The 18,392-nt window shown below is 38.9% G+C and overlaps 1 long non-coding RNA gene across 1 annotated transcript in view; it reads right to left on the reverse strand.

Annotated features, from left to right (window-relative positions):
* Window positions 1-4,941: 4,941 nt before the first annotated feature.
* LOC118661129 overlaps window positions 4,942-18,392 on the reverse strand; it is a 61,367-nt gene continuing 47,916 nt past the window's right edge. The window contains exon 3 of the long non-coding RNA XR_004969152.1: window positions 4,942-5,106. This is a non-coding gene — a long non-coding RNA (uncharacterized LOC118661129). The remainder of the gene's footprint in view (window positions 5,107-18,392) is intronic.

Raw genomic sequence — 18,392 nt, forward strand, 5'->3', positions numbered from 1 at the left:
CTTATTCTCTCCTCTTCATTTATTACATTGTAACCAGGCTGGCCAAAAAAATTGTTACAAGTCAGAAATTTGCCCTCATCTCCATTCTGAATGAATAAATACACTTTATTTACCCCAAAGTTTCCCTTTCTTAGCTTTTCAATTCTTTAAACTCTAGCATTTATGCATTAGAAAGAGATCTAATAAGAAAAAAGCAACAAACAACATTTAAAAATCCTCCTTTGCATAAAAATGTCAGTAAACGTGTTTATTCAACAGATATTTATTGATCAGCCTCTGCGCCAGGCCCTGATCTCTTCCTGGGGATGGGATTGTGAGGCAGTGACAGCCTCTGTCCCCTGGGAATATATAGACTCACTCTTTTGTTTACTTTAATAGAATGGTGAAATTCCACACATTCATTTGGGGCAGAAAAAAAAATCATTTTGTTTTGTTTTGTTTTTGAATAGATGAGGAACTTCTGGATTCCTTAAATCCTTTTCAAATCACACCAGACAAAGTAACACGTATCTTCGCCCACAAACCAGTTCAAGAAACAGTGGAAGTCCTGGGGGGGTGGGGTGGGGGTAGAGGGTGGGAGTGGCTGGGGAGGGGGCAATGGGGAAAAAGGAGATATATGTAATACTTAAAACAATAAAAAAAGAAATTAATAAAAACAACAACAAAACAAAACAAAAGAAAAAAAGAAACAGTGGAAGAGTGAGTCATTCTTACATCCACACTGTGCTCAAGGGCATAGTTCTCAGTTTTCACTAAATCAACTTAGTGGAGTGAATTCTGCACCCAACCCTCTGCAATTCAAACCAATCCAAGTTTATTAAAAAGGTGGATTTGATGTCATCATGTTTTCTCTTGCTTGGCTTTTGGTTAAAATATCCTATATAGTAAACGCCTAATATGCAAATTGTCCCCTCAACCCGGAGTTCTATTGAGAGTTTGACCGCTTGCTATGACATGCACTGACCACCAGGGGGTGGTGCAGAACATGGCGGGTGTCGGTGACGCGGCACTGTTAACAGGCGGCAGTGGAGGTGCTGCCAGCCCCGAAGGGATCCAACGAGAGTGGGACCGTGGCAGGATGGTGGAGCAGGTGAGTGGGTGGTGCCAGGCCAAGGCGGATGCGAGCAGGGGCCCAATCACCTCACCAATCGCTCCCCAGATGGTGACCAGCAGCCAGCAGACCCTGATTGCCCGATTGGGGCTGCGCCCTGGGCTGGGACGGGGAACTGGGAGTGGGTGTCGGTGACCAACCTCCTGCGGCACCTGGGTGCGTGCTGTGACCTCTCACAGGCTACCTGGGGGCGGGGGTGATGGGGACGGAGGTGCAGTGAGAATGTGGGGTGTCTACTGAGCTTACTGTCACTCCCCCTGCCACCTTCCCCTGGGACACCAGGGCTCCCAGGAGCCCGCCCCACACCCGCTTGGCCTCTTCGGGTGAGCGGGGCCACAGCTGCGGGGACTGCAGGAGCCCAGCCAGGAGAGAGCTTGCTGCCTACCCGGTTTCCATGCGGCGCCATGGGTGGCACAGGGTCCCACACTGCGCCCTGGCCTGCGACATCCAGCCACGCTCACCACATCTCTGCGTGGGGACTCAGGCTCCATGACTCAGGTAGGGGGGGAGGGGCACCCAGGGGCCCGGGGGCCCAGGTGCTGCCCACGGCCCAGAGGTCAGCTGAGACCTGCCCTTCCACGCCAGATGCTTGCGCTTCGATCTCCAGCCAGGCCTAGGGACCACACCCATGCATGAATTTTGTGCACGGGGCCTCTAATTTTTAAAGAATTCCCATAAAAAAAGATGTGCCTTTTCATGTTGAGGTATTTTTGCAACCTCTAGCTTTATGGAAAAATAAAATTCCATCTTCTCTATTTCTGTCACCAACCCAGAACTGAACCCTCTTTCCTCAAAAAAAAAAAAAAAAAAAAAAAAGAGCAGAAAATAAGCATTTCTAAATCATTCCTCAAAACAGTATTTTTTAAAGAATGTACTTCTTTTTTTTAATTGTTCAAAGTATTACATATGTCTCCTTTTCCCCCTGATTGTTCTTTGCTTCTTTTTTTAAAAAATATACATATGTATCTTTTATTGATTGCAGAGAGGAAGGGAGAGGGAGAGAAAGAGAGATAGAAGCATCATTGATGGCCCCAGCTGATCTGGCTCAGTGGATAGAGCATCAGCCTGCAGACTGAAAGGTCCCAGGTTCGATTCCAGTCAGGGGCACATGCCTGGGTTGTGGGCTCAATCCCCAGTGGGGGTTGTGCAGGAGACAGCCAATCAATGATTATCTCTCATCATTGATGTTTCTCTCTCTCTCTCTCTCTCTTTCCCCCTCTCCCTTCTCTGAAAATCAATAAAAATATAAAAATATATTTAAAAAAAGAAAGAGAAACATCAATGATCAGAGAGAATCATTGATTAGCTGCCTCTTGCATGCCTCACACCGGGATCAAGCCCATGACCTGGGCAAGTGCCCTGACTGGCCCTGACAGGGAATTGAACCGTGACCTCCTGGTTCAGGTCGAAGCTCAACCACTGAGCAACACCAGCTGGGCTCAAAACTTATTTTACAAAGTTATTTTCAAGGGAGTAATCTACCTCCTGGATCCTGAGGCTGCTGAATCAAAAGTAAAGCAACAGTTTCAGAGACTTGGGAGTGTCCCATTTTAGAAAGTTAGTTTAGCAAGTAAAGAGCCATTTGTTTCCAGAGATCAACTTATATCCTGAGCCTGGAAAATAAGGGCTTCCATTGGGTTTACAATCTTCACATAACCATTTCCTCAATCATATGCTCACTTGATGAACTGACTCAGTCCACACAGAGAGACTATACCAGCATCCATTGGCTCCAGGAAATCTGTTAGTTAACTACTTTGGAAAAAGAGTGGAATGTTTTACCTAAACTCATTAATTCTGACGTGTTTTGGTGAAACCCAAACTAAAGTTTTGCACTATAATCAAATGGGGACATTTTATTTAGGTAAGAATGGGAAAATCAGACCTGTTGGTGAAATGAGTTAGGCAGTGAACTGAAACAGAATATAAGGTTATATGTTTTTTAGCTAATAGGAAATGAACATATACTGTTTGTAACACCTCAGGAATTTGGATCCATGTATAATTACATTGCTTGGAACCCATCATCATACTATTTAATCCCAAGTAATCGCAAATAAAACATAAATTAAATGATGCCAAAAGTGTTTCCATTTTAAATTCCTGTTCTGTAAGTAAATCTAAAAACTTTGGGAGTCTGTAAAAATGTATTTTAACAAGTCATTCTTTGCAGAGCATTTTTTTGAGTTATGATGCTTAATAGAATGGATGAATGGCAAAAATATAATAGTTTTGCAAATGTGGGTGTAAAAATATATGTATAAAGTAAAAAGAACTTATTTGATTAGTGAGAACTAGAAAGCATTGTTGGAATTTAAATTTCAGATAGTTTCCACTTAAATCTTTAGTTAAATCACATGATCATAACTCAGCAAAATATATGCAAATGCAAGATGAAGGGTGCCCAGATTTTCCCCCTCCTACATTTATTCTTTAAACAACTAAGGTAAAGAATTACTACCCTTGAGGATAAGAACATTATTTTCTGTTTGAAGGGAAGCATTGTATTCTATAGCATGACTTGTACTGTCTTTTGTGCCATTATTAATACATTTCCTGTTTAAGGAAATGACTTTTTTTTTTTTTAAACATGATAGTTTAAACTTCAAAATAAGTGCTATTGACTTTTAAAATGTCTTATCTTACCAATGTCATTCTGGGCATGAAGAACAAAGTGTGGAAAAAGCTTGTCATAATAATCTTATTGTGATGAGATTCTCCTTTTTGAAGAAAGTGGCTCATTAGTTAAATATAATCTGGAAAAATATAATTATTATGACAAGACTAAGAAATGTTAGAAGACAGGGCTTAAAGGACCAGGATATGACACATAACTCTTTTTCCCTTTTGAAAAGGGAGTGAGTGAGAAAGTTGCAGTAGAAGAGATGGCAATGGTAGTTCTGTAAAGCTGGGATAGAATCGATTATTTGTCGGATTCATCAATTCACTTACCTCGGTGTTTGTTGGTCACTGTGTTGGGTGGTGGTATACGAAGACGAGCAGGAAGTAGTACCTGTCTTTAAGGAATTGACTGTCTTATTGAGGACATAGGTCATCACACAAGCAATGCAGTGGTTCAAGAATAATTAGGGATTGTATTGATTGCAAAGGAAGGGGTGGGTAGTAGGTAGGAAAGAGATTTCTCTTGAGTTTTGAAGATGTGTAAGTGAGGTAGGCCAAGTGTTGAGGGATGGGTGGGAGGGTGGAGCCTTCCAGGCAGAGAGAACAGGTGGTATAAAGGCAAGAAAATCTACATGAGTTTGGGTAGGTTAGCATGGCGATTGAGGAGCCTGAGGACAGACAGACAGATCAGCTGCTCCAGGGCTAAGGATCACAGCGGTTCATACGAAGGCTCTGGAGAAGAGGCATGATGAGATTTACATGTTAGGACAAACTCTCTGGCTAAAGTGTGGGGAGTGACCACACTGGAGAGAACCGGTTAGGAGGCTATGGAGGACAGGAGGGACATGACAAGGGCCTGTCCATGAGTAGGGGTAGGAGTTTGGCAAGAAAGAAACAGCTTAGAGCAGAGGTTCTCAACCTGTGGGTCGAGACCCCTTTGGCAGTCGAACGACCCTTTCACAGGGGTCGCCTAAGGCCATCTTGCATATCAGATATTTACATTACGATTCATAACAGTAGCAACATTACAGTTATGAAGTAGCAACGAAAATAATTTTATGAGGAACTGTATTTAAAGGGCCAGACGGTTGAGAACCACTGGCTTAGAGTATTGAAGAAACCAAGGGAGGAAAAGTTTCAAGGGATAAGGACAGCCAACAATGTCAAAGGATGTAGAAAAAGATGTTCATTGGGTGTAGTAACAAGAAGGTCCCTGGTGGCCTTTGCTGGAGCAATCTCAGGTGAGTGGTTTGTGAAGAAGCCAGTGGGGAAGTGACAAGGGAGGAGTGGAAAATACAGACAGTGAGGGTAGTCTCTGAGCTTTCACTTTTTCCACTACTGCCTGTGGTGATTTTCTCCTCCAATTCCAATCTCTGGGAAAGAAAAAAAAAAGACATTTATTGGGCAATTAATGAAAACCAGTACGTTTCGTAAGTCTCATAATAATCCTCTAACGCAGGGCCTATTCTAATCTTCATTTTATAGGTGGAGAGTGGAAGGTTTGAGAGGTTTATACATCAGTCCATGGCCCACAGTTGGCAAGCAGCAGGCCTCTAGTTCAAGTCCAGGTCTGTCTGATTCCAGAGCTCACAATCCAACCATTACCCTCTTCTAAAATTTAATCTTCATGCTTGCTCTGTTCTCCTCTCCTCCCAAGTCTGCCTGCAATCATAGGGCTAATAAACTTATTCTCACCAAAACATAAGTGATGGATAGAGCTTTCTGTGTTCTTCCTGATGCATTTTTGAATGACCATTGGATGTGCTCATTTTACATTTTTATTGTGAAATAAAACATACAGCAACGTGAACACGAGATGAGTGTAACAGTTGGATGAAACACTGCTGAACCTCCAGAAGCTGCCTGTGTCTCCTGTCCTGTTCCAGTCTCCTCTCAGAGGCAACCACTAGCCCAACTTTTGTGGCCGCATGTCCTTGCATTTCTCTGTAGTTTTCCCATCTGAATTATGCATCCCTAAGCAACAGTTTAGTTTTACTTGCTTTGGTATTGTATGTAAGTGGAATTCTGTGTATTCTGTGTCTTGCTTTTTTTGCTCCAAATTATATTTTGTCGTGTGTGCGTGTGTGCGTGTGTGTGTGCGTGTGTGTGTGTGTGTGTGTGTGTGTGTGTGCGCACGCGCCATTATTTTATTTTTTTTAGGGAGAGAGAGAGAGAATATGAAGCTTTCAACGCCCCCCCACCCCCCGCCGACCCTGCCTAGTGCATTCATTTTAAATGCTGAATAATATTTCATTGTATGAATGTATCATGTTATTTATCCATTTTGTGGTTTATTCCAGTTTTGAACAATTGTGACTAATGTCCCTTTGTCAATTAAGTCAAAGGCAAGAAGCTCTAAGAAAGCAATTTTAAACATCTTTAAATATTTTAGGGGGTTGGGAGTCCTTTCCAATTCTCTTGAAATAAGCCCCGGCAGGTGGTTCCTGTGAGGTTCCTGATTTGCTTACTCATGAGACCAACCCTGAGGGCTGTGAGGAGCAATTCTAAATTAAAATGCTTGAAGAGGTCAGGTGAACTGAAAAAACAAAGAAACAGTTATTAGCAGATCTCACATTTCCCCTAGCTCTTCCACTCCATTGTTGCAGTCTTAGCTAAAGGCAGTCAGTTCACATTAGTCCTTTGATCAGCAAAGTAATTTCTCTTCCTTCCTCCGTGCAAATCTTTTGATTATAGTAAGCTCATTCTTTGAAGAACAAAAATGGTAAAAATTCAGAACAACTTGAATACTTTTAACAGCTATCTAAATAACAGATTTTGCATGGGATAAATGATAACTATTTACTTGTTGTAAAGTGAATCATTGAAATATAACAACCAGTAAGAAGATCATAGTGTGCCATATATTCAATAACTCAGAGGTTAGACGCAGTTTGTGTAGTGGTTCAGAGGCCAGGCCCTGGAGACAGACTGAGATCCGGTTCTAGCTCTGTCTCTTACTACCTGTGTCAACTGGGTGAACTTTTTAACTTTTCAGAGCCAGCTTTCCTGAGCATAAAATAAAGATAGCAAAAGTACTTATTTCGTAGGGCTGCCGTGAGCATCCAATAAGAACATGTATAGGCACTTAAGCCTGCTTTAGTAAAGCTCAGTAAATGTCAGTTATTGTTGATATATTTAGCTCATCAAAAGGCAAGAATAACCGGAGCATTTACTCACAGAGAGACAGCCATCCACGTATGTCATAGCTGTTTATTCAATATTTAATAGTCTCCGCTACTGCGGCAGAGGCTTCGGACCATACAGAAATATTGTTTGTGGAGATAAGCAATTAGGAGATCACAGACAAGTGGCAATATTTTGGCAAAATAAGCTTTCCACATTTTCCTTCTCATAGTAAATATATAAATAATGGGGCACTTTGACACTAACATTCATATTGAAAAATAAGTTGTGAACTTCCTGTAAGAGCCGTTTGAGTGCATGTATCTATTCCTCTTTCCCTTTGTCTTTAGATAAGCCTCCTTCCCCACTGCTTCTATTGTAGCTTGAAGAACGTTTTATTTTCCAGGGTGGCTTTAGGTATTGTTCCCAGAATCTTCATATAACCCCACCATCTCCTGCCGACGCCCCCAGATCGGGAGAATCCACTAGATGGCGCCCGGATCTACTGCTGCGTGTTGGCTCCGCTGGGCGCAGATTTGGGAACGGCTGTGGGGTTTCGAAGAATGGCTGGAGAGATCAATATGGTCCATGAGGAGCAGCGTCCTTAAGGTCTGCTCCAAAATGCTGTAAGTCTGATGCTCCTTCACGCTGTTACTGTAATAATGCAATCACCAAAGATGAGCAATGACGGTGCGGGTTTGAGCCCGAGAAAGCCTGTAGTTGTGCTCTCTGCGACTTAGCCACAAGCAGGCACACAGGCATGTGGCTGCAGTTCACGGCCCATTCACGGGCAAACGGCTTGCTAGCGACTTAGATGCCGCATAGAAGGTACCCCTGAATGTCCACATATTGATGCAGATGCTGCTACTTATGGGAAAGGGGGGGAAAAAAAGACAAGAAGAAGCTATCAAAAAGGAGAGATTATTTTAATACCAATTTTCACGCAGACATAAGCCTCTCTTAGCTCTGTCAGACGAATGATATGCGGAATGGAGACTATATTCTGATGCAGATTTCAGATAGTAGGAAGTGAGATATTTTATTTTTCTTTTGAATAGCACTGGGCCATTTCCTTTATTTTGCGCATGAAATGCTGAAGGCCTTGTAAAATTATTTTAAACTTTATTAGCATTCTTCTAAAAAAGGGACAGATCACTTCCAATTCTAAGTGGTTGGATAATGACTTTGGCAGCATTTCCCTGCCTTGTTCAAGTATATGGAAGCTCATTTCTCACCATTAGGCTGAAGATGCAGATAAGAAAGGATGAGCCTTCTTCTGGAGCTTGTGACATCAGTGCTGCTCCTTAGGTGATTAAAAAGAAGCAGCGGGATCTTGGAGAGAACGTCTGACAAAAGGTAATGGAAACTCAGTAACAGATGAAAAGCAGTGGTAGATTAGGCATAGCGGCCTGGAAAAACCCTCTCTACTAAGTACATCTGTGCATTTCAGCTCAGGAGCGAAAATAAGACTGTTCTTCTGAGGCTCTTAAAAAACCTGACCTATGCTGGCCCCACAAACGAAGGTTTATTTGAGGCTCCCTGCAGGTGATTAGGCCCAGGAGGAGGTGTTTTCTGCAGTTTAGTTTAGGAGCCAGCGCCAGCCAAATGCTAAGTGCAGCTGCTAGTTGGCAGGTTCAAAGGTATGGAGCTTCTTTAATTAAAAATCAGGCACATTTTCATTTTGGTCAAAATAGACTTTATTTAAACTTTCCGTGGAATAAGACCTTATTCTTCTTTCCTTTTCTCATCTCTGCACAGCACTTACTCCCATCCCCTGCTGTTATAATAATGGAGGGGGTGGGGTGGGGGGTGGGGGGTTGGTAGGGATTTCTGAAAAATCTCCCCAGGGTTATAATTTTGGTTCAGGAATATGCAGTATTTTGACATAAACATTTTGAGTAAAAACACAATTTGGGGTGTATGGAAACCGTGTAGTAGTTGCAGAACCATTTCTTAAAAATGTTTTAGCTAATAATTTTGATAGGCCATAGGCGAGTGAGCGTTAGATTCAGTTCTGGAAAGTACTGGCCTGGTGTTCAGCTGGTTTGTTTATTGTTTTGAAGGAAGGAAATTGATATGCCATTTAATCCACAAGTAGTGGTTTTTTAAAAATGTAACATTTATTTTATTTATTAAAATGTGGCATTTCAATATGCAACTTAGAAAAAATGATTTTTGACATGTTACTAGTGAAAAACCTAGAAGTGACAAAAAGGATGGCTCAAAAACAGATCGTGGTTAACCATATAAATCTCGAGGAGTAATATACTTTTCACCTCTGGGTGCCACTGTTCAACTGCTGCTTGTTTTTTACGGCTGTTTAAAAGCCCGATGCTTCCTGTAGATGTATTCGTAAGAGTCTGTTAAAGAGATATTTCCTCTATCTGTAGTTATCTGCTAAATAACTTTTTGGCACATGGGTGTAAATTCAGTATGGTTGTGATTTCCCATTTTAATTACCAAATGATGACCAGATAACACTGAAGATTGTTTATATGGGCGATTGGCCAGGTTAAAAGCCTGATTTCATCTCCCATGGAAATGAATCTTGTACTTACCATTTTTGGTGGATATTTAACCAGAAAAAGCCATTAAAATACAAGGGAGTTTTAGTTTAAATTTGTTGTTATTTGTAGACATGATTTTAATTCTGCACAAATATTTCAATAGAAATCAATTTTATAAAAGGAAACTAATGGGTAAACATTGAGGGAATTAATTAAAATAGAATTTGGGAATCTAACAACTGAGATATTATTTTTTCATTTAATTCCGAAGCTTAACTACCTCAGTATTTCCATTACCCCCCCCCAAAATATTTCTATATTTATTTCTATATTTTTGGCATTCTTAATTCTCAGATTTTAATAACTAAAAGTAAACATAGCTATAATTTTATAAAATATGAGTAATCTTTTCTTTTTACAAACCAGAAAGTGAGTTGATATGCTGTGCCAACAAGCACATGCACATGTTTGCTTTGGTTTAAAATCTCCAATTATTTATTTTAAACTTGGGGTTCATCTGAAATGCCAGAAGAAGGGGTTATAATGCCAAAGTTAATTTTGTTTTGTCATATACAAAGTAGTTAATCTAAAAATTATTGATTGATATTCTCCCTCTTTTAACTCTTTTAGGACTCAATATTTAAAGCAAAACTAATTTATCTAGGTGTCCTACAGCACAAAATTAATTCTACTGGGATTGGTCCAGGCCAAGCCTCATTATAGAACAGTTCCTTTCGCTGAACTAGCTCAAGCCTGATTCTTACTGGGAGATTTTTTTCAAAATTACTCACAACCCAGAACTTAACCCTTGAGATGCCACAGGATTGACTTTCAATATTACACTTAATCAGGCCATTTGATGGTATAAGAGATACATAAAATGAAAATATGTCTTACCCATGACGGTGCTGCCTGGGACTTTTAAATTAGGCAATTGTAAGTGTGTATATTGGAAGGATTTTAGTCTTGTGATTTATATACCAGAGTTGAAGTATGCATTTAAAATTTTTTTTCCCTGCTCCAGTCTGTGTCACCGTCAGCATATTGCCAACCTGTCTTTTTTCATTTATATGTAAGTGGTGGTGAATTTACCTCTTTGCCTGGGTGGCCAACTACTTGGCCACCAGCACCGTTGACTGAAGTTCTTTGCTCAAATGTCTGACTGAATCAATTGGTTATTTTAGTGTTTTAGTACAGAGAGACCAAGAGTGTAACTGTTAAACATCAGTTATTTGTTACAACTACAAGAGTAGTTTAGCTTCATTTACACTTTGTGTGTGTGTGTGTGTGTGTGTGTGTGTGTGTGTGTGTGGTTTTCTTATAATCCGTATAATATCTGTGCACAATATTATTGGAGAATAGATTTTAAAATGTAAATTTTTATGCTGACTGTTTGCCTTTGTATAGCTGCTTGTAAGGATTTTCCACTGGAGAATCCCTTGCATTTTAAAGTTCTTTGCTCATTGTGGGCACCTCACCAAATTTTTTCATTCAAGTAGTCTTTTGCAAAGCTCCTCATTTTCTGCTAGAATATTACTAACTTTGCACTGTAGGTATATGTCTGTCTGTGGCTGGTGGAAATATTTATTTGGTGGTAGTGAGGAGGCACTGTGCCCAATCTACCTACCAGTGAGGTCTTCCACAGAGAATCACACAGTGGTAAACCTGAGTGTGATTAGGTGTCTATGATGGAAAATCAATAGTTTAGTCTTTACGTGGTTGCTTGATCTACATGCTAATAAACATAAACATTTCTTTTCCCCACCAAGAACTGACAGATTTTCATTAAATTAGTAAGTTGACTTGTTTCCTCATTCTCACAGAGGTGTTGCAGTTATGCTATGAAACCAAATTCATCGATTTAAACTCATTTGATCTGACATGCGATAACAATTGCTAAATTTCCATAATTTAAAATAGCCTAAATCCATTATTCTGGGCTATCGTTAAATCACATTAAGTAATATAATTAATAAGTAAACATTTAGATAATTCAGTGGTGCCTGATAAGGAAGTCTCATCGATTTATGTAAAAATAAATTATAAAAATGACCTAGTTAGGTCCTATTGTTTAAAATAAAGTAGGTTTTTAAAAGAACTTTGTAAAGCACAGATTAGCCAGTGAATTTAATTTCTCCATAAAGTAATAGGTAATAGTTTTAATAGGAACTGTTGCTTTCTGAAACTGAATTCTCAATCTATAAGGTGCTTCTGTTATAAATCCATTATAAAAGGTATTTAAACTGCATAGGCTCCCCCCCCCCATATTCTTGTTAGTCCAGGTGCACGAAGAAAGAATATTGCACTATACTTTATGAGCATTTAATAAACATTAATTTTTATTAACAGTTTAATTATAATCTCCAAATAGATATAGATCTCTTTTAGTTCAAACTCTTTCACAATAAATCACAGGGTGCAGGAAACTCTGGGAAGGTTTATGGTTCCCCACAAGAAAGTGTGCTTACAGCTTAGAAGGGAAGATTTCTACAATTTTTTTCTGTATCTTCCCTCTTTAGATATCAGTCCTACCAATCAATGGTCAAGGAAAAACCCTGAAAAAAGAATACCCAATCCCCAGTTTTCCATTTATTTTTTAATTTCAGTTGGAAAATCCCCGTGGAATAGTTATTATTATTATTTTTTAAATTAAACGTATCCTGGGAACATGCCGTTCAGGATTTCGGAATGGGAACTTCAAACGAAGTTGGTAAGGGAGTCAAGTGCGTAAGTGGAAACTTTGAGGAAACTGGCAATGAGAGACTGGAAATTGGGCAGGCGGTTACGTTTTACTCCACCCCCTCGGCATGTGCGAGTACAAAGCCACGAGCTGGCAGGGCTGTGAGTCAGAATTCTCCTCTCAGGAACTGAGCGCAGAGAGATTCCCAGCATCTGTTTCCTCAACTATCACCCAGAGGATACCGGTGGTAAATCACAGGGAATAAAAATAGCCTTAGAAGTCCAGTTCCAAACAAACGAGACATAGTAGCTATTTGGTAGGGCTGTGGAGTCTCTTCTTTCCAAATTCTTCATTAGCTAATTAATAAATATATTATTTTTACATTAATGAGTTATATTGCTTAAAATGTTGAGCAAAATCTTGATAGCTTTAATGATCTGAATTGAACTATTACCTAAGTTACTTGGTGTTTGATAATAAAATTTGAACCATATAGTTTAGTCTATAATCAATAATCACAAATATTAAAGCTTTGCTTCAGAAAAAAAAATCCCATGTGTTTCTGAAATCAAAGAACAATCCTGCAAGCTTCTTAGCATAATGCCAATTGCCAGTAGACTGATAAAATCTCTCCACATTTTGGCTGCAGGAAATTTTATGGCTAGAATCTTATAGTTGAATCCAACATAAGATCCTTTAGGGTTATATTTCACACATAGGAAGTATTTCTTAGGTCTGGCCAGCATTGTTGTAACTTGATATTAAGTCATAGCTTTAGATTTTTAACAAAAATAGCTGATTTAATAGATGAGATTAGCAAGTGGTGAAAAGTTCAAAGCATTTAATGGAATTGATCTACTAAATTAGCATTGACAATTTTTAGTGGCTATCTTAAATATACATTATTATCATGAAAGAATTAGTTCCAATTAAGCCTTCACATTTGGAAGATGCCCACTCTGACCTTGTTCTACTCAATGTAAAGATTGAGAGAGAGATTATTTCTGGGATTATTTAAATTTGGTGCTAAATCAGTAGGTTTGGGGGACCCTTTCACTAATATTTAGAAAAGAAAAAAAAGCACCTCAAAACCCAAAGGCTCTTTTTGGTGACAGATGGGTTATTAGAACAGTTATGTATTGCAAATAAAAACAATGGCCAAGGAATAGAACAATATAATATTCAATAACTAGATCAGAAGAATCAACAAGAGTTGGGGTGTTTTTTCACTATTTCTTACTACAACCATATATTACTGCATATACTGAACATTAGGTACAAAGGTTTCACATTTTAAACAGAAATAATTATATTGTATTTTATATCAGACTAGAGGCCCAATGTACGAAATTCATGCAAGGGGCTTGACCTTCACAGCCCTGCCTGCCTCAGTCAGCCCTCCAAGCCCTGGCTTCATCCGGAAGGTCATCTGGAAGGACATCCAGAAGGTCGTTTGGCTGTCCCGTCTAATTAGCATATTATACTTTTATTATTATAGATTTTATTTAGAACGTTCTGAATTAATAAATAACCAGCTAATTAAAAAAAATCTATACAAATATACATGAAGAAGTAAGTATAGAATTTTTCAAAAATCTACATACTATCCATCCACAATATATATATATTATTGATTTTTTACAGAGAGGAAGGGAGAGGGATAGAGAGTTAGAAGCATCGATGAGAGAGAAACATCATGAGAGAGAGAAACATCAATCAGCTGCCTCCTGCACACTCCCCATCGGGGATGTGCCCGCAACCAAGGTACATGCTCTTGACCAGAATCGAACCTGGGACCCTTCAGTCTGCAGGCCGACGCTCTATCCACTGAGCCAAACCGGTTAGGGCCCACATTATATTTTGTACTTTATTGATACAGATCTTTATGATGACTTGAACTTAAATACCATAAAAATAAACTCGAGTTTTGCATTTTTTCTCTTAATTGTGCAAAGCTTCTGATGATGGCTGATAACTCATATTTATCATGAAATTGTGGGGTTCTGGCTCTGGAAGGGGTTCCTTGAGAGGCCAGTTCCTTAATTCACAGGGGCTCATATGTAACCTTCATCACTAGAGCTCAGTAGCTAGCTCTTTTGTGAAAGGAGTCAGCAAAATGTATTTTAGTTTTGTTGTTGCTGTTATTATCCATTACAATATTTAATGTCCTATTTCCCTGAACTAGGCTGCAGACCCAACTGTTTCGGGACATTCCTAGCCAAGAAGGATACATACGTTGTGTAAGATAAGTTCAGAAGTTAAGTATTGTAACTAATGTACCACCAGCTTTCTTTTCCATAAATTGAATAATCCAGTTCTATAAACTGAATAATTCAATTCTCATTTATCAACCCCTCAGCTTTTCTAAGTTCTCCCCTGAATAGTCAGCAAATTATTCATATCCACCTTTAAATACAAAGCTCCAAGGAGGTATTCTGAGGAAGACAGGAAGATCTCATTCATTCATTTTTTAATTACATTTTTATTGATTTCAGAGAGGAGGAGGGGAGAGAGAGAGAGAGAGAGAGAGAGAGAGAGAGAGAGAGAGAGAGAGAGAAACACCAATGATGAGAGGGAATCATTGATTGGCCTCCTGCATGCCCCTGACTGGGGATCGAACCCGCAACCTGGGCATGTGCCCTTGGCAGGAATTGAACCTGGGACCCTTCAGTCCATAGGCCAATGCTCTATCCACTGAGCCAAACCAGCTAGGGCTCATTCATTCTTTTTTTTTTTAATATATTTTATTGATTTTTTACAGAGAGGAAGGGAGAGAGATAGAGAGTTAGAAACATCGATGAGAGAGAAACATTGATCAGCTGCCTCCTGCACATCTCCTACTGGGGATGTGCCCGCAACCCAGGTACATGCCCTTGACCGGAATCGAACCTGGGACCTTTTAGTCCGCAGGCTGACGCTCTATCCACTGAGCCAAACCGGTTTCGGCGGGCTCATTCATTCTTAAAGATTTATTAAAAGCCCCTCTTGCCAGACTAGGTGCTGGGAATACAGTAAGAAAAAACAGAACAAAAACCTTGAGGGAGAGAATAACTTGCCAACAAACAATGACAATACAGTGTGGTAAGTGCTGACGTGTGTACAATGTACATTTGTATGTCATAGTCCTAATTCCAGATCCATTGTCAGAACTGTATTTTAAATTGCTATTGTAATGTCCATTGGTAGTCACATTTCTAGCCAAATAATTTCAAATTCTTTGTCTCCTACAATCCAGGTATACCTGGAGCACAGTTTTCATACTAAGTTTAATTTTGTTCCTGGTAATTTATACAATTTCATCTTAAATTGTTATTTTACCTTCTGAATGCCCCCTTTTTTGGCATCTCTGTCTGTAGTCTTATTTGATGTTACAGAACACCATTCGTGATCTCCTAAATTTGAATGCTTTAGTTACTGCTCCCCAGCCAGACTGTAGTTAGCTAATGAACAGTTGTCTGCTCCCGGTCATATTTTACCAGCATGTCTTATAGGACAGGATCAAAAGCCTTCCTAAAGCCAAGCTAGGTTTCATCAATTTATTTTCTGTGACCTACCAGGCCTGCCACTTTGCTATGTAAGAAGATGACTGTATATTACCAAGACAGGACAAGTCCTTTGTGAAGTCACCTTGGTTATTCATGATCCTATAATTGCAAACACCCTTAAGAGTTCTGGTTCTTTTGGTCCTTTTTTCAGTCTGTAGGCATCTACTCAGTTCTCTGAATGTTACACCAAAGTAGAGACAACAATTGTGTACCAGTCATTCAGTGTTGTCAGATGCAGAAAATCAGAGCCAGAGCTATCAGAAAAGTAGGCAAGTCCTGCTTTCTGGTCACAATCTATCTCATAGCAGCATTAACTCCTTCATAGTTCAGCGCTAATCTTGGCATGATGCAAGCTTTTATTTGGTTGCCATGGGCAAGTTTTTCCCATTTATTGCTTTGTAATACACCATTCAGGTTCATTGTAGCAAAAACAGTCTGAGATGGCTAACAAAATGATAAAAACACAGAAACCTAAAACCACTTATAATACCCCCATCTAGAGATTTAGTGTTGCTGAATTTTAGTATACAGATTTCTGCATGTGCCTGTTTATGTAACATATGTATATTAAACACATTTTATTTCACAACTTTTTTCACTTAGTACTTTATAGAGTTCATTTTTCAAATTGTTTTTAAAAAATATTTTTATTGACTTCAGAGAGGAAGGGAGGGGGGGAGAGAGATAGAAACATCAATGATAAGAGAGAATTATTGATCGGCTGCCTTCTTCACACCTGGGGATCAAGCCAGAAACCTGGGCATGTGCCCTGACAGGGAATCAAACAGTGATCTCCTGGTTCATAGGTCAACACTCAACCACTGAGCCACACTGGCCAGGCTGAAGTTAATTTTTTGAAGGTAATCTACCTCATCTAACCATACAAGTTCAACTTTTCAATATCGGATCTCAATTGTGTTCTTTTTATTGATTCACATCACTTCCTGAATTCCTTGAGTAAAAAGAAACCTCTTCTTCACATGTATACCTCTTGAGATATTATCTTTTTTAACTTTAAGTAGATTCCTTTTTCTTTTAGTAACTATGGTCTCTGAGAGTAGGATTTATTTATCATTTATTCCTTACATTTTACCTGCATAACAAATATTTATTGAAAAAATGAATAAGTGAACTTTAGTGCTGAAAATTAAAATCCCGAACCTTTGTATTTTGGTCTTAGTTCTGCCTCTGATTTTTAGTTGGTAACTCAATTTACCCAGGGACCGAAGGAAAATAAAGTAATTCTCACTTATCTGGTATGAGGTACGCAGAAAGAAATGTGCCACATAATTAAAAACAATCTCTTAATATTAACTTCTTTGGATAAAATTTTTAAAAAATATGTTTTTTATTGATTTTTAGTGAGAGAAGAAGGGAGAGGGAGAGACAGAAATAGAAACATCAATGATGAGAGAGAATGATTGATTGGCTGCTTCCTGAATGCCCACCACTGAGGATTGAGCCTGCAACCAGGCATGTGCCCTGATTGGGGATTGAATTGTGACCTCCTGGTTCATGGATTGATGCTCAACCACTGGACCACACTGGCCGGGCTTGGATACAACTCTTTGATGTACTAAAAACTTTATTACCTTTTTTTTTTTTTTTTGCCAAGAAACAAATGAGGGTAAACATTTAGAAAATGCAAAAAAATAAAAAAACCTAATCTATAATCCTACTACCCAGAGGTAAACCATATTATTTTGATGCATACCCTTCCAAACTTCTTTTTTATGTATTCTTTTTTAAAAAAATATATATTTTATTGATTTTTTACAGAGAGGAAGGGAGAGGGATAGAGAATTAGAAACATCGATCAGCTGCTTCCTGCACACTCCCTACTGGGTATGTGCCCGCAATCAAGGTACATGCCTTTGGCCGGAATTGAACCTGGGACCCTTGAGTCCGCAGGCTGACACTCTATCCATTGAGCCAAACCGGTTAGGGGCTTTTATGTATTCTTATACATATGAAGTATGATTTTCACTTAGATTTTTATCAAAATGGGATCATAACAAATTACTATTTACCACTGCTGTTTCTTATTATTATGTTGGGTATTTTAGTTGCTATCTCCTTATACCTTATACATTCCAAACAACATTGTAATCAATACCTTGTTCATATACTAGTATCTTTGGGCACTTGTCAAGAAATATTTTTAAATATCCTTTTTTTTTAAACAATCAAAAGTTAGGTAAGCTTGTATTCCTTTTCCTTCCATCCCAATATTAAAACCAAATATATCTTATTTTAATTTCTTCAGTGTATGAGATGGTCTAAGATTAAAAAAAATTATTAAACCAGGGCATGCTACCCTAATTGATGATAATAGGATTACTTTCGCCTTTCAAATTGATTCTAGAAGACTTGTTTGGCCTCATTTGGTCTTTTGTGGCATAAAATCTTTCTTAGATTTAGTCATATAAATGGAAGAAGTAAGAATATAAGTGTTCACATTTCCTAGAAGAAGTTGATACCTAGCTAAACCTTTGTGTAATTTCATAAAACTACAGGTTTGTAGAGAGATTGGTTTCTATGATCAATTTAGTCCCCAGTTTCCACTTTGGTGAGTAGGGACAGAACTAATCACTCTTCTCAGAGGGCAATGAGAGTAACAGCTGGTGGAAACAACAGTAGTCACCATAAATGCTGTGAAAATGTGGGTAGTATTACAACCGTGCCTTCAATTAGAAAACATGATGCAAGTTGCATCCATATCTGTGGGAGTGTCTTGTTATTTTTGACAAAAACAATTGCATTAGCCTCAGTTGTTGCTTTAATGCTAAGCAATGTTTATAGCT

The sequence above is a fragment of the Myotis myotis genome, unplaced genomic scaffold (assembly GCF_014108235.1).
Source record: "Myotis myotis isolate mMyoMyo1 unplaced genomic scaffold, mMyoMyo1.p scaffold_m19_p_8, whole genome shotgun sequence".
NCBI classification, from domain to species: domain Eukaryota; kingdom Metazoa; phylum Chordata; class Mammalia; order Chiroptera; family Vespertilionidae; genus Myotis; species Myotis myotis.